Genomic DNA, 20345 nt, shown 5'->3' with positions numbered 1-20345 from the left:
ACTGAATCACTCTGTCGACGGCACCTGCATGAAATGCCACAGAGATTGCAGCCCAGGTCTATGCAAGACCACTGTAGAGTGACTCTTAAGGGTGGAGCACGTGCTGAACCTGGAGCTGGAGAAAAAGAATGATTAAGATTCTGTTCTTGTCCCTCTACAGAGCTGGCAGTCAAATCAGAGAGACTGACCATTATGTTCTGATCAAGGTGCTGGTTTGGGACAAGAGTTGGTGGAGTGAGGATTTGTAGTTAAATGTATGGCCTGTTGTTAAGGCTAAAAAGATCACCACGGAGGGTCTCCAGCAGCAGCTTAGTTTAGAAACAGCTTGTCTCTACTTCTTGAGCCTTCTAATGAACATCGCACATACTTGAATTTGAATCTTCCTGTCTTTCCTTTGTAACCGAGACGAATTCCATTCAGACTACTCCGTGGAGATGGAAGACAATACTGGTTTTCAAATTTCCAGATCAAGAGACAAGAAAGTAACATTTATTGACATTTACTACATTCAGAAAACTTCACTTAAAAAACATTGTAATCCTTTTAGAGATCAAGATACAGAATCTCTGTGTTCAGCTTCCCTAGGGTCTTACTGCTTTTAAGAATGAATCCACGAATCAGCCTGCCTGTAAGGAAACATTGGTCACCCATCTCAAGGTTCTCCTTTTTATATTGCCTGGGCAGTGATCATATCATGTCAATGGCACTTTCAACTTTTGCAAGTGTCTTCTACTGTTCTGTTCTCAGTAAATCTCTAAAAGTCCCAACTTTAGGAGGCAGGGATTTGTGTGCCCACTTGATTGAGGAAACTAAAGTAAACACACGGTGTTTAACAACTCGCAAGAGGCCACTAAACTCCTAAGAGGAGAGAGAGAAGGAGAACACGAGTCTTGTTATCCCATCAGGTTTTAAGTGAAACTCCTCTTTCAATTAAAGATTAAAAAAAAAAAAAAACAAAAAACTTGAAAACCTACAGGAGCCAATCACTAGACACTTTTTCTTCACTTGTTACAAAAACTGTTCAAGTCAAGGGTGGTGGTCCTTGTTTTACAGATGAGAACTGAGGCTCAGAGAGGTTCCATCGTGGTCCCGAGTCACACAGCAAGTGGCAGTTCTGCTCTTTTTATCCCAGCACACTGTCCCACATGGCTAACCTTTCCTACAGGATCTTTCAGTTGAATGTTAAAAAATATTCAAGTCTAACTCATCTCAAAAGAGGGAAAAAAAACTAACCTTCTCTCAGCCCTGTATACCCTCTCTCACTACCATCTCACCCTTGCCAGCCCTTTCACAGTGAAGCCTCTTCACAGGTGAAGCTACTCCCGCAGAGTTCCCTCCTGAGTTCACTGCCATCATGTTTCTCCCTTAGCTCCCACATGCCTGGCTCTTGCCAAACTGCTAGTGACCACCTTGTTGTTATCCAACAGCTGGCCTTTTCTGTGTGTTTCCTTGGCTTCCTTCCATCCTTTGACACTAGTCCCCTATTTCTGGAAACTGTCCTCCCTTGGTTCTGGGCCACATATCTCTCTGACTGTATCCTATCTTTTGCCGATTCTCTTTGTTAGCTTTTAAGTGTCTGTGTTCCCCCAGAGCTCTGCCCTCAGCCTCCGGCCTGTTCTCATTTATCCAGCCAATGGTTGTTACAAGTTTATCATGTGTCAGGCCCTGTGCTAGGAGCTGGGGGTCAGTGACAGGGGAGTGGTGACCCAGTGATCTGAAATGTGAGAAGCTCATCATGCTCTGGTCCCTCCCTGCTGCCCATCCAGCCCCTTCAGTGCCCCCAACTCTGCTCTGCACAACTGCTGAGGTCCCCAGATCTCAGTGAGCTCTGTTTTGCCTCAGGGCTTTTGCAGTTTGTAGTTTCCTTAGCTAGGAATGTTCTCCGACCCCCTGTTTGCTTAACTCTTTCTCATCTGTCAGGATATGATTCAGGCGTCATCTCCTCTGAGAAAGCTTTTGTGACTCAACAGAGTGGTCCAGGAGCTGCCTCTGTGCTCAAGTTCATTGCAGAAACTACACACAGAATAATTGCACCTGTCTCAGTATTCTGTCCAGTCCCTGATGGCAGGAGTCAGCGCTTTGTCTCCTTCATATCCCCAGCACCTACCACAGTCCTTGATATGTAGCTCTTGTAGAGTGAATGAATCAAATTTGCCAGGACTGGTCCCTGCCCTCTTCCAGCCTGGACTCCTGTCTTTCCTCTACCTGTACTCTTCCTGGTAGCCCATGTTTATCCACCTCAACTGCACATGAAATTCACCTGCAGGGGTGCAAAAGATGCCGGCCCTTTTCCCATTTCAGTTGAATTAGATTACCTAGTGGTGGGACCCAGGCATCTGCATTATTTAAAAACTCTCCAGGTGTTTCTGATGAACAGGAAATAAGCGTGGGTCGGATCTGTTTTGGTATCTCAGCATATAGCACAATGCTTTGGTTATAGTGGGTATTCCATTTCTAGAATGATCTCTAGAATAATTGTGTGGATACCTAAAAGCCTAGTATTTGCATGTTCAAATTTAAGCCAGCTATATCCCGTCTCCAAGCACCCTCACACAGAAAGCCAATTCTTCAGGAAATTTTGCTTCGGAAAGATTTGGCTCCCAAAATGTATTATTTAGTGTTTAGTCCCCTTTTCACAAAAGAAATAAAGTTTTCAAAGCCTAAATTAGCTGCTGATTTGTGTAACTTAGTGACACACACTTTTTGTTTTAACTTCCAGAAAAATAGTAGTCAAGTAGGTGGTGTCTGGGTGAGAAAGGAGTAGATGGAGAGCACTGGTTTTCATTATATAAGAATTTAGCAGGTTTGCCATGGTTTCTGGTAAATGCTGGCAAAAGTATGTTTTGCCCCAGGCCCTGTAAAAGCACTAACCTGCTTCCTTTTTGCTGTTACTGGCTTTTCTTTGGCAAGGGAATAAGATCTAGCCAAGTCTGTTGGGGCTAGAGCAGGGCAGGGACAGGATGGGTGCAGGGGAGGGGTGATAGCATCCAGCTCTTTGCCCTGTTTCCTCAGGTCATATCTGCACCTAGAAACCCTTTGAAGGCAATCTGAAGTCTCAGTGATCTCTATCACGTTGTGAGGGCAGACACGTGGTGGCTTTCCGCCTGCTTTCCATTGCCATCCCACCCCAAGTTCATAGGACAGAGTTTGGATACCACGGGGCTTAGTCACCGTCATTGACTGGCTGTAACAGCTCCCACCGGGGCTAGCCACTCTGTAGGGAAATTTCATGACCGTGAACTTATTGAAGCTTCACAGAAACACTACGAAGGAGGTGGTGTTATTCCCATTTCATAGACAAAATTGAGACTCAGAGAAGTTCGGTGACAATGTCCAGCTACTAAGTGGCTTGTGCTGCCTTATCACCCTGACCTCCTGACTTTCCATCTAGCACTTATTCCACTATCGGGAAAGTGACCTACTCGGGCTGGGGCAAGGCAGCAGGGCACAGACTGGCCAGGAGACAGTTCTTCTTGGATTGGACCAATGAGGGGTGATGGGCAGCACAGGAGCAGAGATGCTGAAGGTTTTGGGGTCTCTAGATAGGCTGGAAGGTGGTAAAAGCTTGGAGCTGACTCTACTAGGCAAAGAAGCAAGAAAGAGCCTGCCGGCCACCATGGCTGCCTCGTTCCATTCCTGGAGATTTGGCAAAGATGTCCAAGGCTGCTTCTTTCTAGTTGGAGTTTGGGTGAAACTCAGTAAATAGCCACATGAAACCTCCCTGAACTTGTCATTATAATCCCATGAAAGGTTAAGAAACTGTTGGAGGATGGGAAGAGAGAAATCACGTGACCTCTTGGTGTAGCTGGCTTGTTTACTGCTGGCATCTTATTTATCGGTGCTGTGTTTTCCATTTGTCAGGCTATAATGATAGCAGCTTTTATGAGTAAGCATTTTTTTAATGAACTTGTTCCAAATGTGTATTCCGTTCTTGGAACTCTCTGTGCTCTGAAGCAGCTTTATAATTATTGCCTCTGGTGGAAGAGCCAGGCTCTATCTGGCTTTTATGTAAGCAATTTCACTTGGTCTGCTTCTTCCTCTTTTAGTTTCAAATAAGGAAGATGAAGGGGTGGAAAAATATAATAATGATAGCTTTTTTTAAAAAGAGTGTTTATTATATGTTAGGTATTATTCTAGATGTTATGCCTTCATCTTTTTATTTTATCCTAACATTACTTGGTTCTCAGATATTTTTATAGCCCCCATTTTACAGATGAGGAAACTGTGGCTCAGAGATGTTGAATAAAGTGTTTCAAGTTACTCGGGTAGTTAAGTGTTAGAGACAGGATCTGTTCATGTCTGTCTGACCACACAGCCTGTGCTCTGGACCCCACTGCTGTGTGGGGCGGGCTGCTTATGCCAGTGTGGTGCTGGGGGTGGGAGGAGGACCTTAGGACACTCATTGATGCTGTGGAGTCATTTGCCATGTTGGTCCATGTAAGAGATGTTGCAATTCAGTGCCGATGTCTCTGTTATTATGGATAATTTTCTGGTCTTTTGCTTTTATAAAGGGAAATAGAAGAATTTCGAGAGCTCCCCACACATGTCACAGCCCATAATAATGCTACCTTTTGCTTGGCGTATGGCTACACCATTTATCCCCAAGCTCAAAAAATTTTCATGTCATACATTGGCCTCTATTTTGTGACATGGACTGTTAGTTACCGTCTTACTCGAAACCCACCCTGATCCTGCCCAACTGAACTGAGGCTGTTGTGGGTACTCTTCCTCCCCATCCTGCACACTGCTCCAAGGGGACAAGGGCAAAGTGATCTCTTCCATTGCCTCCATCTGCTACTTGAGTGATGCGGGCCATGTAAGACCAGCTCTGGGGTTAGCTGCAGCTCAGATTTCTACTCTACCACGTTCTCACTCTGGGACTTTAGATCAGTCATTTAACCTCTCTGAGCTTCTCTTTCCGTATCACTAAAATAGGGATAATAATCAGAATGTCTACCTCATAGGTTTGTTGGGAGGATTAAGTGAAATGATGCATGTAAAATAATCGGCTCTGTAAATTTGGCCACTGTTATTCTCTCAGCTCCTATCTAAACCCTGCAATTAAGGATTGGGAACCACTAGCAAATTGTTTCTAGTATCCTGCCTTATTTCAACAAATATGCACGGAGTGCCAGGAGCAAGGCTGTCTCCAGGACACTGTTTCTTAATGCATCATTATTCCCAATATCACTTTACGGGGTGAAAATGTACAGAGCAAAGTTTGCTTTGGAGAAAGCCCTTCCATCTCCCATTTATCATCTCTTCCCCCTTGTTGCAAAAGCTTCCTTTTTTCCGCACCTGGTACCCTCCCACTGACCCTGGGCTCCCCAAAGCTCCTCACGGGAACACTCAGGCACCTGGACCCTTACCTCTTGATTATGACAGAGCCAGGCTTTTTACAGAGAAGCGGAAATTTGGTTGGTTTGACCCAGGAGTGGATTTGTTTCCCTCCAGTTAGTTGGAAAATCGAACTTGATCTATGAAGAAGACAGATTTATAACCTGAGCTGATACATGACTGCCCTCGCTTTGTTGTAATAAAAGATGAAATCTCTCCAGTGGGGGCTTGGGTGGACATCAGGCTGGATTTCTAATGACTGTTCCCTCAGATTTTCAGAGCCTGAGTGAAGCTGGCTGGGATGATCAAAGAGCCCTTCATAGTAGATAAAAGATAATTTGGGGAGCTGGAGAGGAAGAAGTTTGGAGTGTTCATTTTTTCTTTGTTTTCCCTTCCACCCCCCTTTCTGTAGGACTTGGTGATGCTCCTCTAGGTGGGGAAAATAGATCTGTTCTGGCTAATTTTCCACAGAAGTCCACGTAGACTATGCATCCTCAGGACAGGTGGCCGGCAACATGGCCTCCACCCTGTGTAAAGGCTGTTTCTTTCCGCTTTGCTTCTGAGCTTTCCTTTCTCTGCCTCTCTTTAGCTGTTGCTTTTCTTTTGTTCCATTTTGCCACACTCTCCTTATTGCTTCTGCCTTTGGCTCTGTCTCCTGCCATCTATCCTCATATCCTCCTGTTTCCTTTCCTCTCCCTTTGTCTTCCCTCCTCATCCTTTTTGCCACGGCATTGCATTCTCTGCCTTGTTTGCCTCCCTTCCTTTTGTGGTCTTATTTTTGACACTCTTCTTTACCTTTTTCTCTCCCTCTGATTCTGGTTCATAATATCTTGAAAGAATGTTTGATAACGTTTGCCTGACCCTGCCTGACATCGGGGGAGTGATTCTCCTCAGGTAGCTTTTGATGTGATCTGTGAGTGATTGATGAAAGCTGCTCAATTTGTTCTTCAAAGCTCTGTTTATGGAGAGCTTGGTGCATCTCCTCGGGATTTCACTCTTTTTCTTCCCAGAAACAAGTCCAAATTATAGAACAGCAAAACCATGCCACTTCCCATGAGTTCATCATCCTCGCAGATGCCGTAATGCTCATGAGAGAAGGACCACATTGCCCAATCTACCTTTTTTTCCTTTAACCGTTGTTATTCCCAGAGTCCTTGTGTCAGAGATTTTTACCCACAAAGGGTGTTCCTTGGGCAACCTTTAATCTGAATACAACTTTCAGCCCCCAAAAGAACTTAGATTTGGACACTGAGTAATAAATAGAAGAAAAATGCCATCACTGTTAATTCCAGAATCCAGGCACATTAGTTATCCTGGCTACTTACAATGTGGTCAGCATAAAATGAGAGGAGCCATAATCAAAAGAATTGTCTGCAGTTTCCGGTTCTAGAAAGAACAGTGGGTCGAGTTCTTTCCAGTACCAATCAGTCTAGATCCCCAAAGCCTATGAGAAGATGAGGAGTATTTTTCATCTGGTTCAGGTTTCCTGTGGTGCTGTTTCTGTTTTTCAGCCTAAGGAGAGGATTCTCACACCTTCGCCAGAGGCTTACACATTCAGCTGGTTGAAGAAAGAGGGATGGGCAAAATAGTCAGTAGGAGATCTTTCTAGCTCTTAGACGCTCTAATTCTAAGAATCTAATACTTTAGGTATGATAAATGTAGTGCATTGAAAAGATTACTGAGTTTTCTGCTCGAATACCTGAGTTTAAATGCAGATTTGAACAATTATTAGTTGAATGATCGACAATAAAGGTTTAATTTTTTTTCAGTTTTTTTTAAAAATAACTTCACTGAGGAATCATTTACACAGCATAAAAGTCAGCCATTGTAAGTGTACAGTTCAATGAATTTTAGTAAATGTATAGAGTTGTGCAGCCATTGCCGCCATGCAAATTTATAACATTTTTAATAAATCTTTTAACCTCTCTCCATTTTTTTCCCTTCATCTTATGATTGGACTTACATGGTGGATTGATTACAAAAATGACAGCAATCCTAATCCTTTTATGCACTGCGACATGACTTTGTTGCTCCTTCCATTGAGAGGTGGAATTGATTTCCCCAGTCCTTGAGTCTGGGGATGTCCTTGTGACTTGCTTTGACCAACAAAGTGTGGTCACCAGAAGGTGTGCTTGTTCTGAGCCGAAACCTTAAGCAACCTTGTATGCTTCTGCTTACTCTTTTGGAGCCCTGCTACCTCCACCATGAGGATAAGGTGGGGCTAGCCTGCTAGAAAATGAAAATCATGTGGGGAGAGGCCCCAATCATTCTTTCCACCCCAGCTTAGGCCACGTTAGATCAGCCTGCCTGGCTGCCTTCCAGCTAAGCTTCACCAAGACTGGCCTGGCCCAGCCTGAATTAGAAGCACTGATGAGCTACCCTGGAGACCCACAAGATACAGCAGAAGGGGACTGCTTTAGGGTGTATGATATTTAAATTTATAATAAGAATATATATTGGGTCTTACACCCCTTCCTGGCACAGAGCTCCTAAAACTCTTGGAATTATCCTAAGTGTGGAGAGCTATAAAGGTGTCTTTTGTTATGTTAATGAGGTGACCTTTGGGAAGCACCTAAGGATAGGGGTTTTGTGACAGTAGAGCTCTTTCAGTCCTCCCCCCCACCCCCCTCCACTGGTGTCGCAGAATTGCTTGTAAGACACCCAGCTGGTGTCGCAGAATTGCATGCTTGGTTTGGGAAAACCCCACACATATTGGAATTGGAGTCAGAATTGTTAGGGTGATTTGTCAAACATCATTACTGTGGCAAGAAATAACTGCTGGACGGTCACGAGAATCAGTTTTTAAAAAGCTATGAAAACATCTAGCCTTCTGCCTGTAACATTGTAGGTTCTCAGTAAATTAAAAAAAAATTCAATTTAATAAACATTTATATAGGCCCTTGTATGTGAAAAGTGGTATGTTTATGGTGATGAGGGATGTAGAATGGAAAAAAGACATGATGTAAACACTTCAGGAGTCAGTTCCAGTCAAAAAAACCAGATACTTACCCAAACAATTATAATATAGGACAGTCTGTCCCTCTATCATAACATTTATGTCTAAGTGGTTCCTTCGTTATCTGCAAATAACCATGTTCTTCTTTTTTTGGTATTTCACTTTGTTCGAAAATGTGTTCAAGGGATATGATTTATTGAAAAATCTCTAAAATTTGGTCAACACATTGACCAAAATTAAGTTTCATTGGTGTGTCCAAGACAGCGTTTGCATTTACAGGAAATAGTCTATATGGAAGCTTGGCCATGTGAAATGCCTCATGTAGCTAAGAAAATAGAAAAGCAGACATGAAATCAGAGCCAGGGTGGGCAGGAGAATGAAAAGGGGAGAGAGAGAGATGGGTGGGAAAGTCTTAATTTCTAAAGCAACCAGGAGCTTTAATTCTAAGGATTCCTAAAGAGAAGAACACTGCCTGGGCATATTGTATTTATTCACCTCCAAAATATTCTAGAGGTTTGGGAGGTTGGGATTGGGGTAGGGAGGAGAGGAGGAAGGAGTGGAGTTTACAGACAGGATCTTTGGAACCCGGGATTCTTGTGGTTGGTTGGGCTCAAGCAGATTCTTTGAATACATAGTCTCCAGGGAGCAGGCTGTCTGGGTAGTCGGACAGCACAAAGACCACTGTACAAAGAGCCTTGGCTTGGGAGCCAGGGGCCCTAGTTACAGTCCTAACTGATACTAAAGAACCCTTGCTGTGTGACCCTGGACAAGTCACTTTCCCTTCCTGGGGATTGACTTAGGTGATTTCTAAGGTTGCTTCTTTTATTTTTTTTTAAATAACGTGTTTTTTTGCATTTGTTTGTTTTAATTAATTAATTAATTTAAATGGCTGTATTGGGTCTTTTTTTTTGCTGTGCGCGGCCTTTTCTTTGGTTGTGGTAAGTGGAGGCTACTCGGCACTGTGGTGCACAGGCTGCTCATTGCCATGGCTTTTCTTGCTGCGGAGCATGGGCTCTAGGCGAGTGGGCTTCAGTAGTTGCAGCACATGGGCTCAATAGTTGTGGCTCATGGGCTCTAAAGCGCAGGCTCGATAGTTGTGGCGCATGGGCTTAGTTGCTCTGCGGCATGTGGGATCTTCCTGCAGCAGGGATCGAACCCCTGTCCCCTGCATTGGCAGGCGGATTCTTAACCACTGCACCACCTAGGAAGCCCCCTAAGGTTGCTTCTTGTTCAAAGAGTCTATAACTTCAAGTCTAATTCAGCCACTAAGTTGAAGGAGGAGTTGAAATCAGAGCAAACCAAGACAGATGGAAAGACCTTCCGACAATATGGACCTTCAGAAAATGGGGCTGTTCAGAAAACCAAAACAGAGGCCAGTGGCTGAGTCCTGCAGATCTGGGAAGCCTCCCCACTTCTGCGCTGACTGTAGTGAGTTCTGACCAGGCCTGTCCTCAAGGACTCCAGAGGTCCTGGAATCTCCCCAACATGGGACCTGACCACTGGGTGAGCTACCAGACTCCTGCCTGGACCTATTGAAAGGCCACCTTCCTTTCCCCTAGGGCAGAGGTGTCAAAGGGGTTTCTTAAAATGCACTGGAGCTCTAATAAAGGACTGTCTAAACAAGGATAAATATTCCTAGCAGTCTGGTGCGAGGGGTGGGGCTAAGACGGTGTTCTCTTTTCCAAGCTGTGGAACTAAAAGAGACTCAAAGAATAAAGAGCTCTTTGCCACAAGTAACTCCCAGAAGCTGGGGTGAAATTAGCACTTTCAGTGCTGGTCAGGGTCTCTTTTAGGATGATGCCTATCTCAGGGATAACGGCGCATGCCTTTGAGCAGACACAGTCCTCGTCATCACCTCCTGAAGCACCCTTGGAGGTGGTAAGGGAAAGAAGCTTCAGAAGCCCCAGCTTCAGCAGCACCTACCCAGCTCTGAATCACCAGGCAATGACCTCTCTCTTTTGATGTGAAGAACAGATTCCTGACTTTAAGCTTTCAAATTGGCTTCAGGGCAGCACTGATGTCCCACTGTGAAGTCATTTGGCTTCCCACCGCGGGGATGCCTTGGAAAGGCTGGAGGCTCCCTCCTTGCCTGAGAAGCAGCAAGGAAGGGGCCCTGAGAGGCTGTGGACCGCCAGGTGTGAGTGTCCCAGGGCTACTGCAAGGCTGGGCCACCAAAAGCTAAGCCTAGGGATCGCCTGTGAAATGTGATTACATTCGGTTCCTCTTTCACCTCAGAAAAGAAAACAGTACAAAAAGCATCATTCAGGTCACTGTCCTTTTTTCCTAGTGTCCTTCTCTTGTTTGTACCTTCCTCTTTCTTTTTTCTAATACTGTTCACCCTCACCTCCAGGATCACTGGGTCACAGAAGCCCTGCCACTTTTATGCCCAAACTTAGTGGCATAAAACAACCATTTCATTCTGCTCATGGATTCTGTGGGGCGGGGCTTCACATAGGGTACTGCAGGGATGGCTTATCTCTGCTCCAGGATGTCTGGAGCCTCAGCTGGGAAGACTCAAAACCTGGGGGCAATTCAAGGCCTTGGGGCTGGGATCGTTAGGAGGCTCATCCATTCACGAGGCTGCCATGGGGTACTGGGGTGGGCTGGGACCTCAGTGTGTCTGCCGGGCAGAACACACACATGGCCCCTCCACATCCTGCAGCTTCCTCACAGCATGGCGGCCTCAGGGCAGCCTTACACAGTGGCTCAGGGCTCAGGGCTCAGGAGGCAAGCGTTCCAGCAAACAAGGTGCAAGGCCTTTTCCCACCTAGCTGCACAAGTCACGCAGCATCATTTCTGCCACATTCATTGGCTACAAGAGTATCGAAGCCTGCCCAGATTGAAGTAGAGGGGATATCAATCTACCTCTCTCTGGGAAGACTGTGTAAGTATTTTAAGACATGTTTTAAAACCTCTGCAGTAGCCCATGTTGCCAAATCCAAAGGAGGCCCCACCATCACTTTCTCATTTTTCCTAGAAGAAGCTCCTTCCTCTTCACTCCTGGGATCCTAGGATACTTTGAAGGTTACCATAGGGAAGTTGCTTAAGTGCGTCTTGGTTCCCTGGCCATGGTTGTGTTTCAGAGTGAGAGCAATTCTGTGGGAAACCCTCCTTCCCTTTGCTCTTTCCCCAGTCTTGACCCTCCCCTGCTAACTTGCCATCACACCCAGGTTCTGCTTGGATGGCCATTTTGTGGGTCCCTGGAGGTGGTTTGGCCCCCTCTTGTGTGTCCTTGCAGAATGAGTTGAATGATGATGACTCCTGCCCAGTTCAGCACGGGTCTCTTCTTTGGCAATACCTCCATGCCAAGCCCTGCCTCACCAACTTTCTGACTGAAGTGGTTTCTCCCCGATGGGGCAGCTGGGGAGAAAGGCTTTCAAGCATGTTCTAGAAGGCGTAGGCCTGCGGTGCCTAGCACAGAGCCTGGCACTGGCACTTACTGAATAAATGACTACTGAATAAGTTAGTCCTGGCTTGTATGGGCTCTAGATGACTCACAGGGTCTAATTCAGCCTGATTCACCAGAGGATTTGGGGGGATTTGACCAGGGGAGAGCCCTGCCTGTTCCTAGAGGGAGGCATTGTGTGTGTGTGTGCGTGTGCGTGTGTGTGTTTTGGCGGAACTGGGAGCATGTGGGGCTGATCCTGTGGCATGGTATTGTGGACCAGACCAAGAGCACTTGCTGCCATGGTGATCACCTAGTTTCCACTAAGCTGCCCCTGCTTCGTTATTTCCATTATTTGGAAAATTTTCTGGACGCCTTGAGCAAGCCCTCCAAGTGTCAGGCCCTGTCAAGTTTCTGGGAGGCTCAGAGCACTGCTGCTTCCTCTTTTCCTCCCAAAAGTGTGCAGATAAATCACCAGAAACTCTCTGGGTAAGCCTGACCTCACCATCTGAAGGACCTATTTACAATAGAGTTGAGGGTTGTTGAGGGGAATTGTCCTAGGCATATAGGTGCCTATGTCAATGGAAGAAATGATAAGAGTCACTATGCTATCAGCCCAGCTGGAGATGCTGGAGTCTCCAGAAACTTTTAGGAATGATCTACTATTTCTCATTTAAGGAAAAGCAAAAAACAAAGATTTTCAGGCTTCCTTGTAGGGAGGGAGCTACTGGTTGGGATCATGCATCTATGGAGATGGGGCTGCAGGTTGACTGCGGGAGTCTTCATTGCTCTAACATGAGCTTGCTGCATTTTCTTTCCGTTTCATCAATCCCTGTGCAGATCCGCGGCCTCTGTGCATTAATTCTCCACACCTATGCATCAGCGTTGCGGTGGGCCTTACGTATGTTACCCCCAAATCTGAATAACATCTCAGTGAGCAGTGGATTATCATCTCCAATCTACAGATGAGAAATTACAGGTCCAGAGAAGTAAATTAAATTGCCCAGAACACTCTACTAATAAGTGGATGAATCAGATAATTTACTCATTCAATAAATAAACTAGATTATGCATTAAGCTACAGAGAGAAAAAAAGAATAATTTGAGTTGGTTCCAGTTGACAAGAAATTCACAGTCTAGGAGAGGAAGACAGTAATTATACAGCAATATGGTAGGTACAGTTATAGAGCTATACATAGGGCATTGAGCTAAGCACCAAGGGAGTATCTAATGCAGCTTGGGAGGGTCAGGGAAGATTTCCTGGAGAAGATGATGTTTGAGCTGAGGGTTGAAGATAAGCAGGAGTTAGAAGAAAGGCTTTGGGGTGGGGCAGGGCATTTCAGAAAGATTAGGCAGTACAATCAAGGTGTGGAATTAAAAAACAGCAAAGCTATGTAGAGCAGTTTGGGGTTGTCCTGGGGTTGATCTGACTGAAGTTTATCCAGCTTCAAAATGCAAGCTCTCATCCCACTGTGCTTGAGCTCCTCAAGTAGCTGATTTTGGAGGGTGTGGCATGCGTGACACTTTATGGGGGGGCTTGGGACACCCAATATTTACTCTTTAAAAGTCTGTTATGGAATTAGCAAAATGTGGAAGGTTTTTACCAGAAGTTCTACATTGTGACTTCTCAGGAAGGCTTAAAGGGGATCAGGAGGGGGCTGGGCAAAGGCTGTTGACTAACTGAGGGAAAGTCAATCCAGCCCCATTGCTCCTTGACTGCCCGGCAGCATTTTGGAAGAAATAGGCCGGATATCACCAGGGAACAATGGCTGCTGGGTTCACTGCCCCAGAGCACATTATGATGAGTCAGAATGAAGCAATGGGTACCTACACCAACATGTAAAGTTGGCAGCAGATGAAGAAATTATCTCAGTGAAAGACCAGGGCTGAAGATGGGTGCGGTCTAACTGTGCCAACAATTTTGCTGGATTCCTTCTTGTTTTGGTGGCTGTGGTGGTGGGAGTGGGTTGGTGGGCAAGGGTGTGGGGAGATGTATGATAACATGCATTTATGTTTCCGCCTGCTAAATAAGCGGATCCATTTCCTACAGGTCCAGGCCTCCCAAATTGTCCTCACCTTTTGGCTTTTTGATCTCTTTCCTTTAATAGGTCTTCTCGTGGGGTCACTTGCAGAGGACCTGTGGATACTTCTGGGGTCTGTCAGGAAATATCTTACAACCCAGGCCTACTGCAAATAGGGGGATTTTCTGTCCTATTGTGACAAATTCTATAGGAAGGATAACTGCAACTAAATAAGTTAAGGGACCTTTATTAGAAGTCCTTTCTGTAATTAACACAACACTGTAATCAACTATACTTTAATAAAAAAAAGAAAAGTCCATTCTGATATGGGGCCTAGAATCATAGTACTAGGAGCTGGAAATAACCTTTGTCCTTTCAGAGGTCAGGAAACTGAGTTGAGGATGAGATGGAAGTGACTCACCAAAGGTAAGACTCACATTAGACATAGAACAGGATAAAATCCAGTCTCTTGACTCTAAACCTGGTGCTGCCCCCCATGCAAGTGCTTTGCCCATTGTCACAGAGCCTAAACTACTGTTTAATTAGCTTTTAAATGACTATTGCTGTTTACCTTTTCTTTGCTAAAAAATAGCCACTTGAAGGACCACATTTTATTTGTAGGTTCAGTGGCCACCATATTGTCTAATACAGTAATAACGTCACTAGAGTATTTCTGCCCTTGAATATGCATATAGAGGCACCATTGGGAGCTGAGATTTGGTGGCTCATTTTGATTTAAATGGGACCTCACATTTAACAGGTCTTTCTGTCCATTACCTTGCCTGGCCCCTGTTCAGATCCATCTATATTTTCTGGGTTATTTTTGCATTCGTAATTCTTGACAAGAAAATCCTCCCATTTAATCTTTGCTTTAGTTCTTTGTTTCAGGAGATTATCTAGCATGTCTAATAGAGCAACAAGTCACGTCCTGCGGCTCCAGGCCTGCAATTCCCCAGCATACCAAAATCAACCGCAGGACTTTTCCTTCGACCTCACCCAAGTCAAGGGCGGAGGTGGGGCTGCTCTCTGCCCCCTGGGGAGGAGGCAAATGCATATGTTCTTTCTTGATTTCTCCAGGGTTTCCCGGAGAGGTGGCATTCCTGGATGATGGGGTACAGAGAGCTCTGAGTTTAACTTTCAATGAAGCGACGCAAACTCAAACCTAGGAAGAATTATCCACCTGAGAATTGCTGGAATATTGGTGAAATATCACTTCTTGCTATTTAATTCATTCATCGGGGACTGAAAAGACATCTCTTGTGGCTGATTTAGGTCAGGGGTGTCCAACCTATTTTTGTATGAAGAGCACATTTTAATCTCAAAAAATTTATAGACCTGCAGATAAAGATACTTACACTTTAGGAAAGCATTGGTAGAGCAAACACTTAATAACAGAGGCTATCACCTTTAAGGGAATTTGAATGCTATTAATCACCACCTTATCTGTATATTATCCCAAATCTGAGTTATTGCTTTCCTTCTGTGCTTCTGTAACTCTCTGTCTATAGTTGATTTGCCTTGTTCACTATCTGCTGTATACTCGGCACCTATCACAGTTCCTGACCCAAAGTAGGCACCTTATGTATGAGGGTGAGTCAAAAATTAACCATACTCTGGTTATAGCAAAACTTCTGTTGGCCACACTGTCTTATCAGCGCTTTCCATTCAAGGCTACAGTCTCCCCAGTCACTGCTGTGCAGGTGCGAATGTGTTACATCGCTTCATTTGTAACTGTGGTGTGAGCAAAAATGGTTGCTCCACTTGTGATTCACACAAAAGAAGAGCAGCGTGCAGTGATTCAAGGAAGGTCCTACAAGTGTTAGCCATCAAGAAGGAGCCGAACGCCTGTCCATGTCCACGGCTGATGACAACATTGAGCGTACACATGAAATGATGCTGCTTTCTGGGATTCTCAAGGGCCAGCATTGGAACACTATCAGGATAAAAGTTCAACAATCAACAGTGCTGATTACAGTGAGATGCTTATTGAAGAGGTGAAGTCTAAACTTCGGATTAAATGCAGAGGACTGCTCTCCAAGGGTGCTGTGATCTTGCATGACAATGCACGTCTTCACACTTCTGCCCACACTGTCAACACTCTGCAAAAACTTCATTTTGAGGTGTTAAATCATCCTCCCTATAGTCCTGATCTTGCTCCATTGGACTTTCACCTGTTTGGTCCCCTGAAAGCAGCCCTACGAGGATGAAGATTCACTTCTGATGAAGAAGTGAAGAGAGCGGTGCATTCGTGGCTCGCAGCTCAGCCTAAAACATTTTTTATGAGGGAAAAAGAAAGCTTGTTGACAGATGGACACAGTGTATTGAAAAGCAAGAAGGTTATGTTGAAAAATGATGTATTTGTCTTTTCTAAAAGTTAATTAAAATAAATTCTACAGCCAGAATGAGGATAATTTTTAACTCACCCTCACATATTTGTAGAATGAATAAATGAATACATTAGAAGTATCAGAACAGTTGACTAAATAGTATGACTCGTGTACAACTGTAGGTACTGATTCATACAAAGATGGCACCCCCATGGGGTCCCAGGGCCCACACATTGGAAGCCATGGATTGAAGTTTCCTCCCTTGGATCCAATATTTTCTTCGATTTTCCCCTGAGGGAGCTTAGTGTTGAGTAGACCACAAACGCCAGCTCTGGGTTTAGAGACACATGAGAACTAAAGGTGGGCACATGCACCAGTGGATATTCCAAAGGCCAAATGAAAAGTCCATGGAGAGGGCAGAATGCACAGCTTAAAGAAGGCTGGGACTTCCTAACGCCCATGGAAACTGGGAGGTTGATGACAGCTTCTCTCAAGAGCCAATTTCTAACATTCGTAGGAGCGAAAAGTAAACTAATCTCTGGGAGCCTCTAGGCTGCGTAGTTGTTATTTCAACCCCAAACAGACTTGCAAAATTACTTTGCCTGTTTCCTCTGTCAACCTATTTGTGTGGAGTGTTGATAGCTGAGGTGACACACAGTAAGTACTCTTTGTCTTGTAAGACATTGGCTGGGAGTGGAGATGAGTGGGGAAATACAGGAGTCAAAAGAAAGAATGCTTGATTTAAAATATGTGACTGTGTCCCTGCCTCATAGAGTGTGTGTATCAATACTTAGATGCTGACATCTCCCTTCCCTCTCTAGACACCGGGCTTGTTCTCTTGATTCTCCCTGCTCCTTCCTCTCCAAACAAAGAGAGGGGTGGTATTCCAGGTGTGAACAAATCAGGGAGGTTTCCTGCTTAAGATTCAGAAATTCATAGCCCTGAGGAAGTGAGTAAAAGAGAGGAGGGGAGAGAGCAAGAGAAATGAAAAACAGAATCTTCACCACCTGCTATTTAGTGATTAGCTCCCAGATAAGGAAGGCAGAGATGCATTCCAGGAGCTCAGGACTTGCCCAGACAGAACTCAGAGTAAAGGAGGACTTGGTGAAAAGTGAAGCCAGAAAGAGGCACTGAAAACACTATCCATTAACTTTCCTCAAAGCCCATCCATGTCACATGGCTCTTATAAATTTAAGATCCTCATTTACCCTCTCTTTTGTTCCCCCACCTCACCCAATTTGGTTTATGTAAAGGAGTCTTGGAAAGCTCTGCAGCGAACTAATGGTGTGACCCTGGGCAAATCACTTACCTTCTTAGATACAGATCTAGTGGCTGCTATCTCTTGAGTTTCAATAGCTTCATCCAAAGTACAGAAAAAGAAATCAACAATCACAACCAAACCCCAAATCCCCTAATGCCGGGCAGTAGAAGCCCTGGCGAGTTTGCAGGCGAGCAGCCTCTGTTCTTCTTCTTGGTTTCACACACACCATGCTGTTGGATTAAACCACAGTGAAAAGCAAGCACTTACTCATTCCCTTGCAGAGGAGCAGGCTGCCCCGTTGTGAGGTTTTCCTTTCTCAGTAGAAAGGGGTGAAAACAATTTCTGCACAGCTTACCCTTCTGCCTGTGGCACCTGTGGCCACAAACATGATCCAGGTCTGAGCAGAGGGGCAGGACGCGGTGTACTTGTCTGGGATGCATGGCCTCTTGCCTCATTAGCCTTTGCTGTTCCCTTTGTTCTTATGACTGAGACTGTCTTGTCCTTGGCAACGGCCATGTGTTCAATATTTCCAATACAGTGAGGTGAGGTCGGCACATTGGCTTTTAGCCTCTAGAGCAGGTAAGAGCCACTGAACCTTGACAGATACAAGATCAAGTTAGTAATTCACCCTGATTTTCATTTTGTACTGTTCCCATAGAAAATAAATGTGGAGCCACAGACAATTATGCTTTGGTAGAAAATAAATACTCTGGTGATTAAAAACTGGAAATCACTAGCTTTGAAATTTCTCCAAAAATATAGCCCCAGATGCCACGCAAGCTCCCATCAAACATGGGCTGTTAAAATCCAACTGTAGACATTGCCTTGTAAAGTGCTCACAGATGCAACAGCAGAAGAAATTCTCACAGTCTAGAAAAGCAATACTTCTGCTTTCTTCCTTTCTTTCTGTCTTTTTTTCTGGCAGGAGATGATGGAGGGGTTATGCATCAAACTGTTCATTTCAATATGTAATATGCCTCAAAGAATTTCTGACTTAATTTATTTTCTCACCAACCTAAATCCAATTCAAAAAACATTTATTGAAACCCGAACAATCTACTTTCGGTTGACGAGTGCTAATAGGTGCAATGCTACCCCTGTCAACTTATAAGATCACATACTGAGCTTGGAGCTAAACAGGAAAACGGAAATTAAACTGGAGTTTGAATTTGTTTCCTTCTAAATTCTCCACCACAGTTGGACATGTACAGTGCTTAATGAGAAACAAGTTGCATTGTGGGCATTTCTTTATTAAAAAAAAAGTTTTGTTTTTTTTTTAAATTTGGAAGATGTTTACGTCTTAATGCCAGATGTATCTGTGAGGCAGAGGGGACAGAACTGTATGAAAAAAATAAATGATATCAAAAGTCCCTGTGTTTTCAACATTTCTTTGCTGCTTCTTGGATTAAACAAATATTTCCTGTAAAAAATGACAAATATAATTGTTTCTGGACTCTATTTTTCCAAATAGACCAGTCTCTCTGATCTCTTGAGTTCCATGGATAGATGACTCCCCTGAGAAACTTAACAACATCATGTCATTTTTAGCGTGAGAGCTTTCTTAGAGTATCTAATAGGTAGGAGGCAATAGGAGGGTGTGAGTGAGTGTATGTGGGTATGTTCACACTCCTTGTGTGCTTGTGTGTAGTGCCAACAATGGTGTATCCTCCCTGGGCTAAAGTTCCATACCAGCTCTTTGAATAAATCAGACAATGTGGTCAAAATATTTGGCCCAACATTAGCAACTTTCCCTCCTTGATTTGTAGTTAATGAAGAGAATGTGGCCATGGTGTAAACATTCTAGACTTTGCTGGCCAGTAAGCTCCATAAAAAACACCATTGCCCCTTTCCTCTGTGTGCAGACTGTTTCTATTTATCTATAAGTAACAGCCAGAGTTCCATTGCTTTTCACCTCATTCATTCACTCATTGATACAACAGGCAATAACCAAGTACCAAATCTGTACCAAGCAGGCTTCCAAGTGTTGGAGACACTACAGAGAACTAGACAGAGATGGTCCCTAACCTCATGGGGCTTACATTCTGGTGTGAGAAGACAAAAACTAACTAAATAAATACCATAATCTCAAATCACAAAAATTCCATGGAGATTGGAAAATCATGGAGATACGATATAATCAGTGGATATATGTACGTGGGGCAAAATTTGGATAAGGATACTGGAGAAACACTCTCTGAGAACGTGATGCATGAAGACAGCCAGGTGGTGGGAGGCGGGCTGGCAGGCAGGGAAGAGGATTGGATGCTGAAGAAGCAGTGGAGGTCCCGCAGCTCAGCAGGACGAGTTTGCTTGTTCAAGTGAACTGTCCGTGCACGCACTACATTCTGACCTAGGGATTTTCTTGACCCATTTGTAAACCGAGTGGGAAGTTGGACTCTGATAGAGATGGATGTGAGGGTCTTGGATACTTTATATGGGAAAATGAAGTGTTGCTTTCCTGAGAGATGGAGGACTTGCTGAAGAAGCTGAAAAACTTCAGAGCTCTATTCCTACTTTTGCCAGTAACAGAGTATGTACCTGTGGGGAAGTCTCTTCTTTTCTCTGGCTTCTGTCTCTTCCTGAAATAAGGTGTTGGATTGAGTAATCTGAAATTCCCTTCCAACACCAGACAATTTTTGAGCCCTCTAAGAAGAGATGCTGGAACTGAATTTTCCTGCCTGAGAATCCCTATTAAGTATGGACTCACTCACTAGGATGTTCAAAGCCAAGTCCTGGGTGAAAACAAGCATATGAACTGGAGTTACATCTGACCAATTCCTCCTAGAGACCAAAGGAGCCATGTTCAGACACTTGACATCTTTTACTCTCCTTGATTTGATCTGTGTTATGGCTTTAGCCAGTAGGGAGCTCCTATAATAGGCAACCAATAGAGAGAATTCCATGTATAGGTCAGACCTGCCAGTGTACACTGAGTGGAGGCATCCATCCTGACCACATGCAACAGCTGGAGAAAGGGCAAGTCTGACAGCTGAGAAAAGCCAGACAAGGGTCCCAGGGTCTCAACCTTCAATAATAGATGATCCCTCCTAGCAAAGGT

General features: G+C 44.4%; 1 long non-coding RNA gene across 1 annotated transcript in view; it reads left to right on the top strand.

The window, feature by feature from the left end:
• The window catches only part of LOC130848067 (uncharacterized), a 43810-nt gene extending 28623 nt beyond the window's left edge, over positions 1 to 15187 (top strand). The window contains exon 3 of the long non-coding RNA XR_009052516.1: positions 14777 to 15187. This is a non-coding gene — a long non-coding RNA (uncharacterized LOC130848067). The remainder of the gene's footprint in view (positions 1 to 14776) is intronic.
• Positions 15188 to 20345: the final 5158 nt, after the last annotated feature.

Source organism: Hippopotamus amphibius, chromosome 3 (assembly GCF_030028045.1).
Source record: "Hippopotamus amphibius kiboko isolate mHipAmp2 chromosome 3, mHipAmp2.hap2, whole genome shotgun sequence".
Classification (NCBI taxonomy): Eukaryota; Metazoa; Chordata; class Mammalia; order Artiodactyla; family Hippopotamidae; genus Hippopotamus; species Hippopotamus amphibius.
This window is presented reverse-complemented; position numbering and strand designations above follow the sequence as displayed.